At 44.6% G+C, this 13,755-nt stretch overlaps 1 protein-coding gene across 1 annotated transcript in view; it reads right to left on the bottom strand.

Annotated features, from left to right (window-relative positions):
• LOC134352218 (cholinephosphotransferase 1-like) overlaps positions 1 to 13,755 on the bottom strand; it is a 37,194-nt gene that overhangs the window by 18,030 nt on the left and 5,409 nt on the right. The window lies entirely within an intron of this gene.

Genomic DNA, 13,755 nt, shown 5'->3' with positions numbered 1-13,755 from the left:
ACTACACGTCTACCCTGCGCGCCAGTGACCAGGATGCTTCACTCCCCGGTTTGATGCAGAACAAAGTGCTGGCGAGGAAGGCACCCCTCCCCCCAGGGGAGCAGACACTCCGTCTGGCTGAAGCCGAGGTTAGGAAAACTCTGGTCAGAGTCAACCCACGCAAAGCTGTGGGCCTTGATAATATGTCAGGTCGGGTTCTGAAAGACTGCGCAGCCCAGCTGATGGAGTTGGTGACGGATATATTTAACATCTCTCTGGAACAATACATTGTCCCTTCAGTTTTCAAGGCAGCAACCACCATTCCGAAGAAGGTGACAGTAACCTGCCTAAATGACTATCATCCAGTGACATTCACTTAACCATTATAAAATGCTTTGAGCAGCTGGTCATGGAGCACGTTAAAGCCTTTCTCCTGGCTACACTGGACCCTTTCCAGTTCACTTATCACTCAATTCGATCCACAGATGACGCAATAGCCTCTGCCCTGCACTCTGTCCTGTCCCCCGTGGTAAATGGGGTCTCATATTCCAGACTGCTGTTCATAGACTTCAGTTCAGCGTTCAACACCATCGTATCCTAGAAACTGGTGGGGAAATTGTCCTCGCTGAGTCTCAACACCTCCCCCTGCAATTGGATACTGAATTTCTTTACAGTAAGGCCACAGTCAGCCTATGCGGACAGCAATATCTCTCACCGCACTCTGCTGAGCATTGGCGCTCCCCAAGGCTGTGTGCTCAGCCCACTGCTGACACATGACTGTATCGCAGGATCCAGCTCAAACCGTGTCAATTAGTTTGCAGATGACACAACAGTGGTTGGCCTTATCAAGAACGATGTTGAGACAGAGTATTGAGAGGAAGTGGAGTGCTGGTAGATTGGTGTGAGAACAACAACCTAAGCCTGAATGTGGAGGACAAAGGAAATTACTGTGGACTTCAGGAAGGTGCAGATAAACCTTATATTTAATATTAACGCACTTTAGTTTGTTGCTTATGTGTGAATCATCTACAGATTTTATCCTTACCTCAGTTATTGGGTGTTAAGTCTGTTATGTGTTTGAAGAAACATCTCATTTCTATATATGTGTATGTAGTTAAATGACAATAAATTTCACTTGAACTCTCCACCTTTGCTGAATTCCTACAGGATCAAAATACGCCACAGAAAGCTGTGAACTCAGTCAGCTTCATCGTGGACACTAGCCTCCCAGCATCCAGGATATCTTCATGGAGCCACGCTTCAAAAAGGCGGTATCCATTGTTAACGATCCCAGTCAGTCAGGACAAGTCCTCTTCTCATTGCTTCCATCAGGGAGGAGGTACAGGAGCCTGAAGGCACACACTCATCGATTCAGAAACAGCTTCCTCCCCTCTGCCATTAGATTTCAGAACAGACATTGGACATATGAACACTACCTCACTATGTTTTCTTCCTTTTTTTTTGCACTTGTTTAAGTTAATTTTTAAAATAAATATACTTGTTACTGTGAGTTACAACTTTTATTATGCATTACAATGTACTGCTGCTACAAAACAACCAACCTGACGACATATGCCAGTGGTGTTAGATCTGATTCTGATTCACATAGTGATGAAGATAAGATCATCTAGAATTACTGCTAAAATTGCATGCCGCAGCACAGTCAAAATAGCAAATGGCTATGTTCAGATTATCAGGGTGGAACGCAATGCAGCTAAGGGAATTTGATACAAACCAAGTGGGAAGGAGAAGACTAATGAGTCCACTGAGGGTGGTGTACCAGATGTAAGACCATAAGATATAGGAGGAGAATCAGCCACTTGGTCCATCAAGTCTGCTCTATCATTTCCTCATGGCTGATCCATTTTCCCTCTCAGCCCCAATCTCCCCATATTCCTTCATGCCCTGACCAATCAAGAATCTATCAACCTCTGCCTTAAATATACATAAAGACTTATCTCCACAGCTGCCTGTGGAATGCTGTGATTAAATTTGGAAGTGCGCAGAGAAGCTTTATGAGGATGCTGCCAGGACTTGAGGAACTGAGTTATCGGGTGAGATTACACAAGCCAGGTCTTTCAATCAGCTTTACTCGAGGAACTGAGCTATCAAGTGAGGTTACACAAGCCAGGCCTTCCGATCAACTTTATTCAAGGAACTGAGTTATCGGGCGAGGTTACGCAAGCCAGGCCTTTAAATCAGCTTCATTTGTCACATGTACATTGAAGCATACAGTGAATTACTTCATTGGCATCAAGTCAAATCAGCAAGCATTGAGCTGGGGGCAGTCCGCAAGTGTCGCCATGTTTCTGGCACCAACATAGTATGTCCACAACCCACTAACCCTAACCTGCATATGGGAGGAATGCGTAAATCCACGCAGTCACAGGAAGAACATGCAAACAGCGGAAGGAATCAACCCGAATCGGTGATTGCTGGTGCTGTAAAGCCATTGCGCTAATCACCATGCCTCTGGGCTGTGCTGTGCTATAATATGGCGGTGATGCCATAATTTTAGTTTTGGTCTGTTTTAGGACAGGTGTGATTAAACTGGAGAGTGCGCAGAGATGCTTTACAAGGACTTGAGGGGCTGAGTTATAGGGAGAGGTTAGGCCAGGCTGGGTCTTTTATTCTCTGGAGTGTAGGAGACAGAGGCGATTTCATGGAGGTGTATAAAATCATTCGGGACACGGAGAGGGTGAGCAGTCTTTTGTCCAGGGTTGCTAGTTAGCAACTAGAGGGCACAAAAGACACTGCAGACACTGGAAATCTTGAGCAACACAGACAAAATGATGGAAGAACTCAGCAGGTCAGGCAGCAACTATGGAGGGAAATAAACAGTTAATGTTTTGGGCTAAGACCCTTCATCAGGACTAGACTAAAGGAAATTGTTTTAAGGTTAGAGGTGAAAGGTTTAATAACTTAAAGGGCAACTTTTTTTTGAAACAGAGGGTGACAGATATATGAAATGAGCTGTCAGAGGAAGCGGCTGAGGATATACATTAGATAATCACGCACAAAATGCTGGAGGAACTCAGCAGGTCGGGCAGCATCCCATGTAGGAGAATAAACAATCAATCTTTCAGACAAAGACCCTTCATCGAGACTGGAAAGGAAGGGGGCAGAAACCAGAATAAGAAGGTGGGGGGGGGAGGGAAGGGGGACGAAGATCAAGCTGGCAGGTGATAGGTTGGAGCTGGTGAGTGAGAAGGGCAAAGGAGGAAGAATGAAGTAAGAAGTTGGAGGGTAATAGATGGAAGAGATAAAGGGCTGAAGGAGAAGACATCTGATAGAAACTTGACAGTAAACCCAGAGGGAGGCGATGGGCAGTTGAGGAGAAGAGAAACGGCAAGAGGGGAACCAGAATGAGGAATAAAAACAGAGAGAAGGGGAGTGACAGGAGCAGAAATTACCAGAAGGTAGAGAAATCGATATTCATGCCATCAGACACGGACAGACATATTGGAATGAGAATGGGAAGTAGAATTAAAATGGGTGGCCACCAGGAAATATGGCAGACCAAATGAAGGTGCTTTGTGCATCTTGGTCAGCACAGACACATATGGGTCAAAGGTTTTCCCACCACGTCCCCCCTGAATATCTGAATCTACAGCTTGCTGGGCAAGGCTGAGGTGACTGAGACTGAGGGAAATGCTTCAAACTGGCATCCCATCTTGATGGATAGAGAGACAGGCTTGAAGGGACAGATGGCCCAACTCCTGCTCCTATTATTTTTAAAGCCCACTCTAACACGACAGATATTAATTACGATACTCGCTAGACATCTCACTTTTAATTAGAATGCATCAAATTTCAGTAATCGGAGTATTCCTATCTGATTATAATCAGAACACAAACATTTGCTATGTCCATCCCTGCTGGGGCAGGCATCTTATAATTAATTTGAGATAAATACTTTACCCTGCATTACTTACAATATGAAGATAGGATTCCGGAGAACATGGGGAGAAAAAGACAGATATTCAGAGTAACTGCAAACTCCTTGACGGTAATTGAACCTGGATCGCTGCGCTGTAATAGCGTTTTGCTAACCATTAATAGTAAGACAGCAGTTTCTGTAAAGCAGATGAAACTATACAGAAAGCAAAAAAGAGAAGCAAAAACTCCAGTTTTAATGTGTAAAGAGTGAATTATCTGGAATGGAAGAATTTGACATCGACTCCTACAAGGTGCCCAGACAGAAGACAAAGTGTGTCCAGCCTCATTGTAACAATGCATGAGATTTATAGACAAAGGTCAGAGTGGGACAGTTAATCAGTGGCAGCCAACTCGAAGCTAAGAGCGACACCTGTCGACTGGTGCTTCACAAAGCAGTTACCCAAAGCAATGCACACAAAATGCAGGAGAAACACTGGTCAGCAGCATCTATGGAGAGGAATAACAAGCTGATATTTCGGGCTGAGACCCTTGATCAGGACTCATCCAGTCTACCTTTGGTTGCATTGATACACTGTGAACCCATTTGCTATGTCTATCTCTGCCTTGTCCACCACCTTTGTGAGATAGATACTTCATCCTGATTTTTTTTACATACAATATGAAGATAGGACACAAGGAGGGAATGACAGATATGCAGAGAGTAAATGCAACGGGTAATGGATCCTTTGATAGTTTTTATTTTCCTGAATTTACTGTTTTAGAACCCAATAAATCTAAACTAAGAACCAGTATGCCCACAGATTAGAGAATGGATTTTAAAGATAAGGACTGATGGTATTAAGTTGCTTGAGAGGAGAGATGAGCTGGAATCACCCCTTTGAGCAGATCTAAGAGCAATTCAGAACCATAAGGCCAGAATTAAGTCATTTAGGCTACTGAGTCTGCTCTGCCATTCCACCATCGGTGATATAATAATGCTCTCAACTTTATTCTGCCTTCTCCCCATAACCTTTGACTCCCCGACTAAACATGATTTATCATGTCCATTTTTAACATACCCAATGACTTGGCCTTCAGATCTGCCTGTGGAAATGAATTCAACAGATTCACCACCCTGTGGCTAAAGAAATTCATCTGTTTTAACTGGATGTCCTTCTATTGAGGCTGCTATTCTTCTCCACTATAGGAAACATCCTCTCCACACCCACTCTTTCTAATAATGATAATAATGGCTCCGCTTGTCTAAGTAGACAATGGATGTGCCCGATTTAGGACTCCACTGGGTGTGGAACAGCACTGGCTGGGGCTGAATAAGCCGATTCTTGAGCAGCAGTCCTTGGCACTCGTAACTGCTGCCTCCCGTGTTGGTTTTGCTGCTTTGCAGCAGGACCGGAGTGACCCCCCGCCCACCCCACCGGGGCACAGACCGGAGTGGACGACCCCCCCCCTCCGGGGCGCAGACCAGAGCGACCCCCCCCCCTCCCAGGGCGCAGACCAGAGTGGACCCCCCCCCCCACCCCCGGGGCGCAGACCAGAGTGGACGCCCCCCCCGCCGCCGGGGCGCAGACCCGAGCGACCCCCCCCCCCCGGGGCGCAGACCAGAGTGGACCCCCCTCCACCCACGGGGCGCAGACCAGAGTGGACCCCCCTCCACCCACGGGGCGCAGACCAGAGTGGACCCCCCTCCACCCACGGGGCGCAGACCAGAGTGGACCCCCCCACCCCTCCCGGGGCGCAGACCAGAGCAACCCCCCCACCCCTCCCGGGGCGCAGACCTGGGCAATGAATATGGAGATCCTGGGCTGCACAGACATCAAGATCCTCCTCTCGGCCTCGTGGATGTGGTCCAAAGGAATGCGAAGCAGTACATTTGGCATCAGCTTGGCTGCAGGAGCTGCCTGGAGATGACGTGATATGTCACCCAACCGCCTTAGGGGCTCCACTCCGGATTTGTGGAGGGTTTACTCCTCAGCCTTCTCTTCTCCTGAAGGTACCCACAAGGCAGTGGGATCCGTAACCCTGGATAGGGGCCCATACCGGCTACTGTCAGCCGGAGCCAGCTGAGCCCGGGACTCATGTAAGGCAGGGTCGTCACGCCCTGTAGTAGTGACATATGGAGCCACTTCCCACCACTTTTTCTAGGCCTTCCAATATTTGATAGGTTTCAGTGAGATTCTCACCTCAACAGAATGTATGCTCTTAGAGGTGAGATCAAAATGATTCACAATACTCCATTTTCAGGCTGATCAAGGCCCTGCTGAATTGTAATAGGACGTTAGTACTTAGGTATTCATACCATAAAATTCAACATACCATTAGCATGCTGTACTAGTTATCTCTGTACACAGTCCTTTCTGATTAGCCATCGGGGTTTCAATTCCCATCACTGTCTGTAAGGAGTTTTTACGTTCTCCTCATGACCGTGTGGGCTTTCTCAGGGTGCTCCCATTTCCTCCCACATTCCAAAGACGTACGGGTTAATGTTAGTAAGCTATGAGCATGTTCTCCTGGCACTGGAAACATATGACACATGGCCAAGTCACTGGGAATATTTAAAGAGGTTGATAGATTCTTGATTAATCAGGGCATCAAAGGTTACAGTGAGAAGGCGAGGGAATAGGGTCGAGAGAGATAATGATGGAATGCCAGAACAGACTCAAAGGGCTGATATGGTCTTGTGTTGTATCCATCCCCTTGATACTGAGATCACAAAGCCCAGTGTTGGGAGGGGAACCTAATAGATTCTCCATGTCCACAGGTCTGGTGTAGCACCAGCGACCTCATCTGGAGTCAGGAAACCTGTGGAGCATCAGATGGGTTGAAGATGGGCCGCAAGGGACTCGCTACATAAAACATCAGGAACTTGGGGTTTGGACAGGAAACTGGTGTTTTAGCAAAGACAACCAGCCATGTCTTCTTGAATGGGACAGCAAGTTTGAGACTACCCATGTTTCTCATGTCTACCGAAGTACTACAAAATAATAATAGACAAAAGGGGACAGAGAGGACCTCTGCTGCTCGGGGTCAACCATGAATGTTGCGACCTAGCTCTAACTCGATACACAAGCCAAAGCAGTACGATATGTAGAGCAAGCTGTTGCCCATGCAGCAGGCTTCCCCTCTCCATGCATCTGATGAACCCATAAGGAACCACAGAGACAGATACAGTTTGGCACCAGTGACACTGAGGAGGTGCCAGTCAGCACTGAACTCAACGCACGACTGCCTTAGGGACTCCAGCGCCAGATATTTCCCTGGGGATTACTCCCAAAGAGTGGGTATAGCCGCAAGGCAGGGCAAGTTTGAGATCAGAGTTTTCCTTCTATGGCTGATAAGCCCCATCTGCCCAAAGCAACTGATTATAAGGTACCAATAATCCACCCTTGCTCCTTCTCCTCTCAGTTCAAATGGTTCCACTAGGCTTTGAGGCTGAGCCACACAAAGGCCAGGAGCTGGACCTGGTTGTCAGAGGCTATTTGAGAGGTATACAATTGGGAGCATTTAATAGGTGGTGGGACCTTATTCCCTTTACTTCCCCAGATCTGACCAAACTAGATATCGACAAGGAAGCAGTTGGAGACCACTTCCCAGAAACAGAAGGGTTCCTTGTGGCAATATAAGATTAGGTGGTTAACAAAAAAATTGAGAAAAGTACAAAATAAAAGACCAACAAATTCAAGATAATAAATGCAGAAAATACCAAGAGAAACCAGAAACAACCCAACACATTAAAGGATCCTACAGTAGATTAACTCAATCTTACTACTTACACCAGCACAATCAAGTGGCGAACATTCACCAAAATCTTGCTTTAAAATAGAAACTCATAAAAGATACCATACCTTACAGTTTTAGAGTCAGAGTCCGACAAATTATATTACAACCGATCCTTCATTACAGACAAGTCAATCCATAATAACCATCTGGATATAATAATACAGGATAAACAAGAACAGCTTACTAACAGCCATTCCAAACACACAAACAAATCATTAAGTGAAAAAGTCTAGAAATGTTGGAATTCTTTGAGGAGATTACAAGTAGGAGAGATAAAGGGGATGTAGTGGATGTTGTATATTTGGACTTTCAGAAGGCCTTTGACAAGGTGCCACACATGAGGCTGCTTACCAAGTTAGAGCCCATGGTATTACAAGAAAGTTACTAACATGGTTACAGCATTGGCTGATTGGTAGGAGGCAGTGAGTGGGAATAAAAGGGTCCTTTTCTGGTTGGCTGCCAGTGACTAGTGGTGTTCCACAGCGGTCAGTGTTGGGACCACTTCTTTTTATGCTGTATATAAATGATTCAGATGATAGAACAGATGGCTTTGTTGCCAAGTTTGCAGATGATATGAAGATTGGTGGAGGGGCAGGTAGTGTTGAGGAAACAGGTAAGATACCGAAGGACTTAGACAGATTAGGAGAATGGACATGAAAATGGCAAATGAAATACAATGTTGAAAAACGCATGGTCATGCACTTTGGTAGTGGAAATAAATGTACGGACTATTTTCTAAATGGGGAGAAAATCCAGGAATCTGAGATGCAGAGAGACTTTGGAGTCCTTGTGCAGAACACCCTAAAGGTTAACTTGCAGGTTGAGTCGGTGGTGAGGAAAGCAAATGCCACCTTAGCATTCATTTCAAGAGGTCTAGAATACAACAGCAGGGATGTGATGCTGAGGCTTTATAAGGCACTGGTGAGGCCTCACCTTGAGTATTGTGAGCAGTTTTCGGTTCTTCATCTAAGAAAAGATGTGCTGGCATTGGAGAGGGTCCAGAGGTGGTTCACAAGGATGACTCCAGGAATGAAAGGGTTATCATACAAGGAATGTTTGATGGCTCTGGGTCTGTACTTGCTGGAATTCAGAATTGGGGGGGGGGGAATCTCATTGAAACCCATTGAATGTTGAAAGGCCTAGACAGAGTAGATGTGGAAAAGATGTTTCCCATGGTGGGAGAGTCTAGGACAAGAGGGCACAGCCTCAGGATAGAGGGGCATCCATTCAAAACAGATGCGGCGAAATTTCTTTAGCCAGAGGATGGTGAATTTGTGGAATTTGTTGCCACATGCAGCTGTGGAGGCCAGGTCATTGGTGTATTTAAGGCAGAGATTGACAGGTTCTTGATTGGACGTGACATCAAAGGTTACGGGGAGAAGGCTGGGAACTGTGGTTGAAGAGGAGATTTAAAAAAAAAGGATCAGCCATGATTGAACTGCAGAGAAGACTCGATGGGCCAGATGGCCCAATTCTACTCTCATGTCTTATGCCGAGTTAAAAAACGATATTGAAAGACTATGGAGCCTGAACAAGGTATACGTTGTCCCAGTAGTACTATCTACAACTGATATCATCCCGAAGTCACTACACAATAAATTAAACAATTAGGCATACACAGTAAATCTTCCGAAAGCAACAATACTCAAATAGTCCAAAGTTCCTAACAATTGAGAAATGAGTGTGCTTGGCTATGCCCATATCTCAAGTTTTACCAGCTTAAGCTGAGAAAAAATATACAATCAGATGCAAAAAAAAAATTGTAAACCCTTTCTATTTACCTGGTTTTCTGCATTAATTACTCACAAAATGTGGTCTGATCTTCATTCAAGTCACAATAACAGACAAACACAATCTGCCTAAACCAATAATGCAAAAACAATTTCATTTCTTCTTGTCAATACTGAGTACATCATTTAAACATTGTCTCGGTGTTAGACTAATTTTAAACCATTTCTCCGTCTAAAACTGTTTCAGTTGATAAATATTTCTGGGATACCTTGCATGAACAGCCCTTTTCAGGTCATGCCACAGCATCTCAATTGAGTTAAGGTCTGGACTCTGACTTCGCCATTCCAAAACACAAATTTTCTTTTTTTTTAAAAAACCATGCTGTTGTTGATTTAATCTTGTGCTTCAGATTATTGTTTCGTTGCATCACCCAACTTCTATTAAGCTTCAGATGACTGACTGCCAAACTGACATTCTCCTGTAAAATGGCTTGATACAATTTTGAATTCATTGCTCTCTCAATGATCACAAGTTGTCCGGGCCCTGAGACAGCAAAGCAGCCCCAAATCATGATGCTCCTTCCACAATGCTTCACAGATGGGATGAGGTTTAGGTGTTGGTCTGCAGTGCCCTTTTGCCTCCAAACATAGCGGTGTGCACTTCTGCCAAAAAGTTCAACTTTCATCTTATCTGGCCACAGAACATTGTCTCAGAAGCATTTGGAACATCCAGGTGGCCTTTTTCCCATATTGAGATGTGCAGCAATTTTTTTTTGAGAACAATGATTTCTTCTGTGGTGTCATTCCATTAACACCATTCTTGTTCAGTGTTTTTCTTATAATGGACACATGAACAGAGACTTTCCAAAGTTTTAGAGATTTCTTCAGGTCCTTTTTCACCACCTTCAGCATTGCACATTGTGCTCTTGCTGTGATCTTTGTAGGACACACACTCCTTGGGAGAGTAGCAACAGTACTGAGTTTCCACCATGTGTAGGCAATTTCTCTTACTGTGGACTGATGAAGACTCCAGCCATTTAGAAATGCTCTTGTATCCTTTTCCAGCTTCATGCATCTCTACAAGTCTTCTAAGATCAAGGCATGGTGCACATAAACAGAACTTTGAGAAGAGCAGGCTCCGTCAGTAACCTAACTGTGTGTCTTTTTTATAGGGCAGGGCACTTCTACAACCCACACCTCCAATCTCATCACATTGATTGAAACCTGACTCCAAATAGCTTTTGTAGGAAAGACATCCTTGCCATAGAGGGAGTACAAAGAAGGTTCACCAGATTGATTCCTGGGATGGCAGGACTTTCATATGAAGAAAGACTGGATGAACTGGGCTTATACTCCTTGGAATTTAGAAGATTGAGGGGGGGGGATCTTATTGAAACGTATAAGATCCTAAAGGGGTTGGACAAGCTAGATGCAGGAAGATTGATCCCGATGTTGGGGAAGTCCAGAACGAGGGGTCACAGTTTGAGGATAAGGGGGAAGCCTTTTAGGACCAAGATTAGGAAAAACTTTTTCACACAGAGAGTGGCGAATCTGTGGAATTCTCTGCCACGGAAACAGTTGAGGCCAGTTCATTGGCGATATTTAAGAGGGAGTTAGATATGGCCCTTGTGGCTAAAGGGATCAGGGGTATAGCGGGAAGGCTGGTACAAGGTTCTGAGTTGGATGATCAGCCATGATCATACTGAATGGCGGTGCAGGCTCGAAGGGCCGAATGGCTGACTCCTGCACCTATTTTCTATGTTTCTATGTAGAAGACATTACCCCAGAGGTTCACATACTTTTCTGAACCTACACTGATTGTTTAAATGGTGTACTCAATATTGACAAGAAGCACAATTGTTTGTGCATTATTGGTTTAGGCAGATAGTGTTTGTCTATTATTGTGACTTAGATGAAGATCACACCACATTTTATGAGAATTAATGCAAAAAACCCAGGCAAAGAGTTCACAAACTTTTTCTTGCAACCGAATAATAATTTATCTATAGAACACTTTTCATACAACCGAGATAACCCATTTTACAATGGGATAAATTTCAAACATGAAAATAAAAGATGCTAGTTAGAAGCAAGGGTAAATCAATAGGTTTTGCACTGAACATACAGAATATTGTGCAGTGGTCTCATTCGCGAATTGAGATCAGGTTGGGGAAGATACGTGATTAGCATCTTTCACAAAAACCTCAGTGCATGGGACAGCTTCCAATCTGCCTTAGAGACTCAACAATCTTGCTCACTGACAGGAAGTTTCACAGTAACGTCAATGCACTGAAGAAAAGCTAAATCATACTGAAGTAGTGTGTCCTGAAGGGTTTCGGCCCAAAACACTGACCTTTTATTCCCCTCCATAGATGCTGCCTGACCTGCTGAGTTTCTGCAGCATTTCGTGTGTGTGTTGCCTTGTTTTTCCGACATCTGCAGAATCCCTTCTGATTAAGTACTTTACATAACTGAAGCACCCAGAGTAATTAAAATCACAGAGAATGTGCAAACTCTATGACACAGCCTTCTCAGTTTGGCAGACTGTGACTCGTGGGATTCAAGTAGTAGAGGCAGATATATAAGAGACATTTAGTTAGGCACATGAAATGAGAGGAAAATGGAAGGATATGGACATTGTGCAGGAAGAGGAGATTAGTTTAGTTGGCCATTTGATTACCATCTTAATTAGTCTAGATTGAAATTGTGGGCTGAAGGGCCTGTTTCTGTCCTATGTTCTGCAAGGAAAGGCCTGCTTGCACACACTATGCTTGATAGCCATTGCACTCTGGTTTCAACATCAGGGACCCACACCTCCCGAGACATGCTCTCTTCTCGCAGCTGCCATCAGGAAGGAGGTACAGGAGCCCCAGAACCCACAGCACAGTCATTATCCCTCAACCATTAGGCTCTTAAACCAGAGGGGTTAACTTCACCCGTCCCAACAGTGAACTTGCAAGGACTCTTCATCTCATGTAGATAGTCAACAATTTTTGTATTTGTACAGATTGTTGGATTTCTTTTATACATTGGTTGTTGCTTGCCTGTTGGGTGCAGTTTTTCATTGATTCCATTGTTTTTCTTGTACTTACTGTGAATGCCTACAAAAGGAATCTCAGTATTGCTCAAAGTAAATTTCATTATCAAACCAAGATCCATTTGCCTGCAGGCACACTCAGCAAATCCACTGAATAGTAACTATAACAGGATCAATGAAAGATCAGCCAGAACACAGAAGACAACAAACTGTGCAAATGCAAATATAAATAGGAATAAATGAGAGCATGAGATCATGTATATGGTGACATACATGTACTTTGACAACAAATTTACTTTGAATATTCCCCACCTCCTTCCAAACACATCCAAAGGACAACTGATTGCATCAATTAAAGGAATCTCCCTGCACTGAGCAAACTCAAAAGTTGCTACATCAGCCAGTAATTACTACCGAAACAGAAACTCTGAGCTTATCATCAAAACTCCTCCTTGTTCACACAAAGCTGGGTGACCTGATGAATGAAAGAAAAATGGAGAGCTAAGTGGGAGGGAGGGGCTAGATTGATCTTGGAGCATTAGAAGGCCTATATTGTGCTATACATACAAAAAAAAGTACTGGAGGAGCACAGGTCAGGCAGCCTCTATATAATTTCAGGCCAGGATTCTTCGAGACTGAAAAGGAAGCACGCAGCAGCCAGAATAAGGTACAAACTGGCAGGTGATAGGTGAGAGGGAGGGAAGGTGGGTGGATACGGAGAAAAGATGGGTGGGTGAGGGGGGGGATGAAGTGAGAAGCTGGAAGAGGTAAAGGACTGACGGAGGAATCAGACAAATTTTGTCAATACTAACAGAAATACATCTTAAACCTGCCATTTCTCTGCACTTTGCAAATACATGGCTTTGCATCCAAAACAGAAATAGAATTAGCCCAGATATTTGGTAAAATTAGTTTAGTTCGGATAACTGCAATGTGCTTCATCTTGTAAGGTCAAATCCAAGTAGGACTTTCATCAGTGAATGGCAGAGCCCTGGAAAATGGCGCAGAACAGGAGGAGCTTGCAGTACAAGCATATCATTCCCCAACAGTGGAGTCACAGGTCGTCAGAATGGTGATAAAGCTGTTCAGCACATTGGTCTTCATCAGTCAGGGCCCCGGGTATAAAAGTGGGAGCTCACGGTGCTGTTGCACAGGACACAGGTGAGGGGATATAGTCAAAGGTTAAGGGCGAAAGGTGGAAATTTTACAGGGAACATAAGGGGGAACGACTTCACCCAGAGGGTGTTGAGAGTGTGGAAAGAGCTGCCAGAGGAAGTGGCAGATGGGGATTCGATTTCAACACCTGAGAAGTCTGGATAGGTGCACTTCTGG

This window comes from Mobula hypostoma, chromosome 9 (assembly GCF_963921235.1).
Source record: "Mobula hypostoma chromosome 9, sMobHyp1.1, whole genome shotgun sequence".
Taxonomy (NCBI): Eukaryota; Metazoa; Chordata; class Chondrichthyes; order Myliobatiformes; family Myliobatidae; genus Mobula; species Mobula hypostoma.
This window is presented reverse-complemented; position numbering and strand designations above follow the sequence as displayed.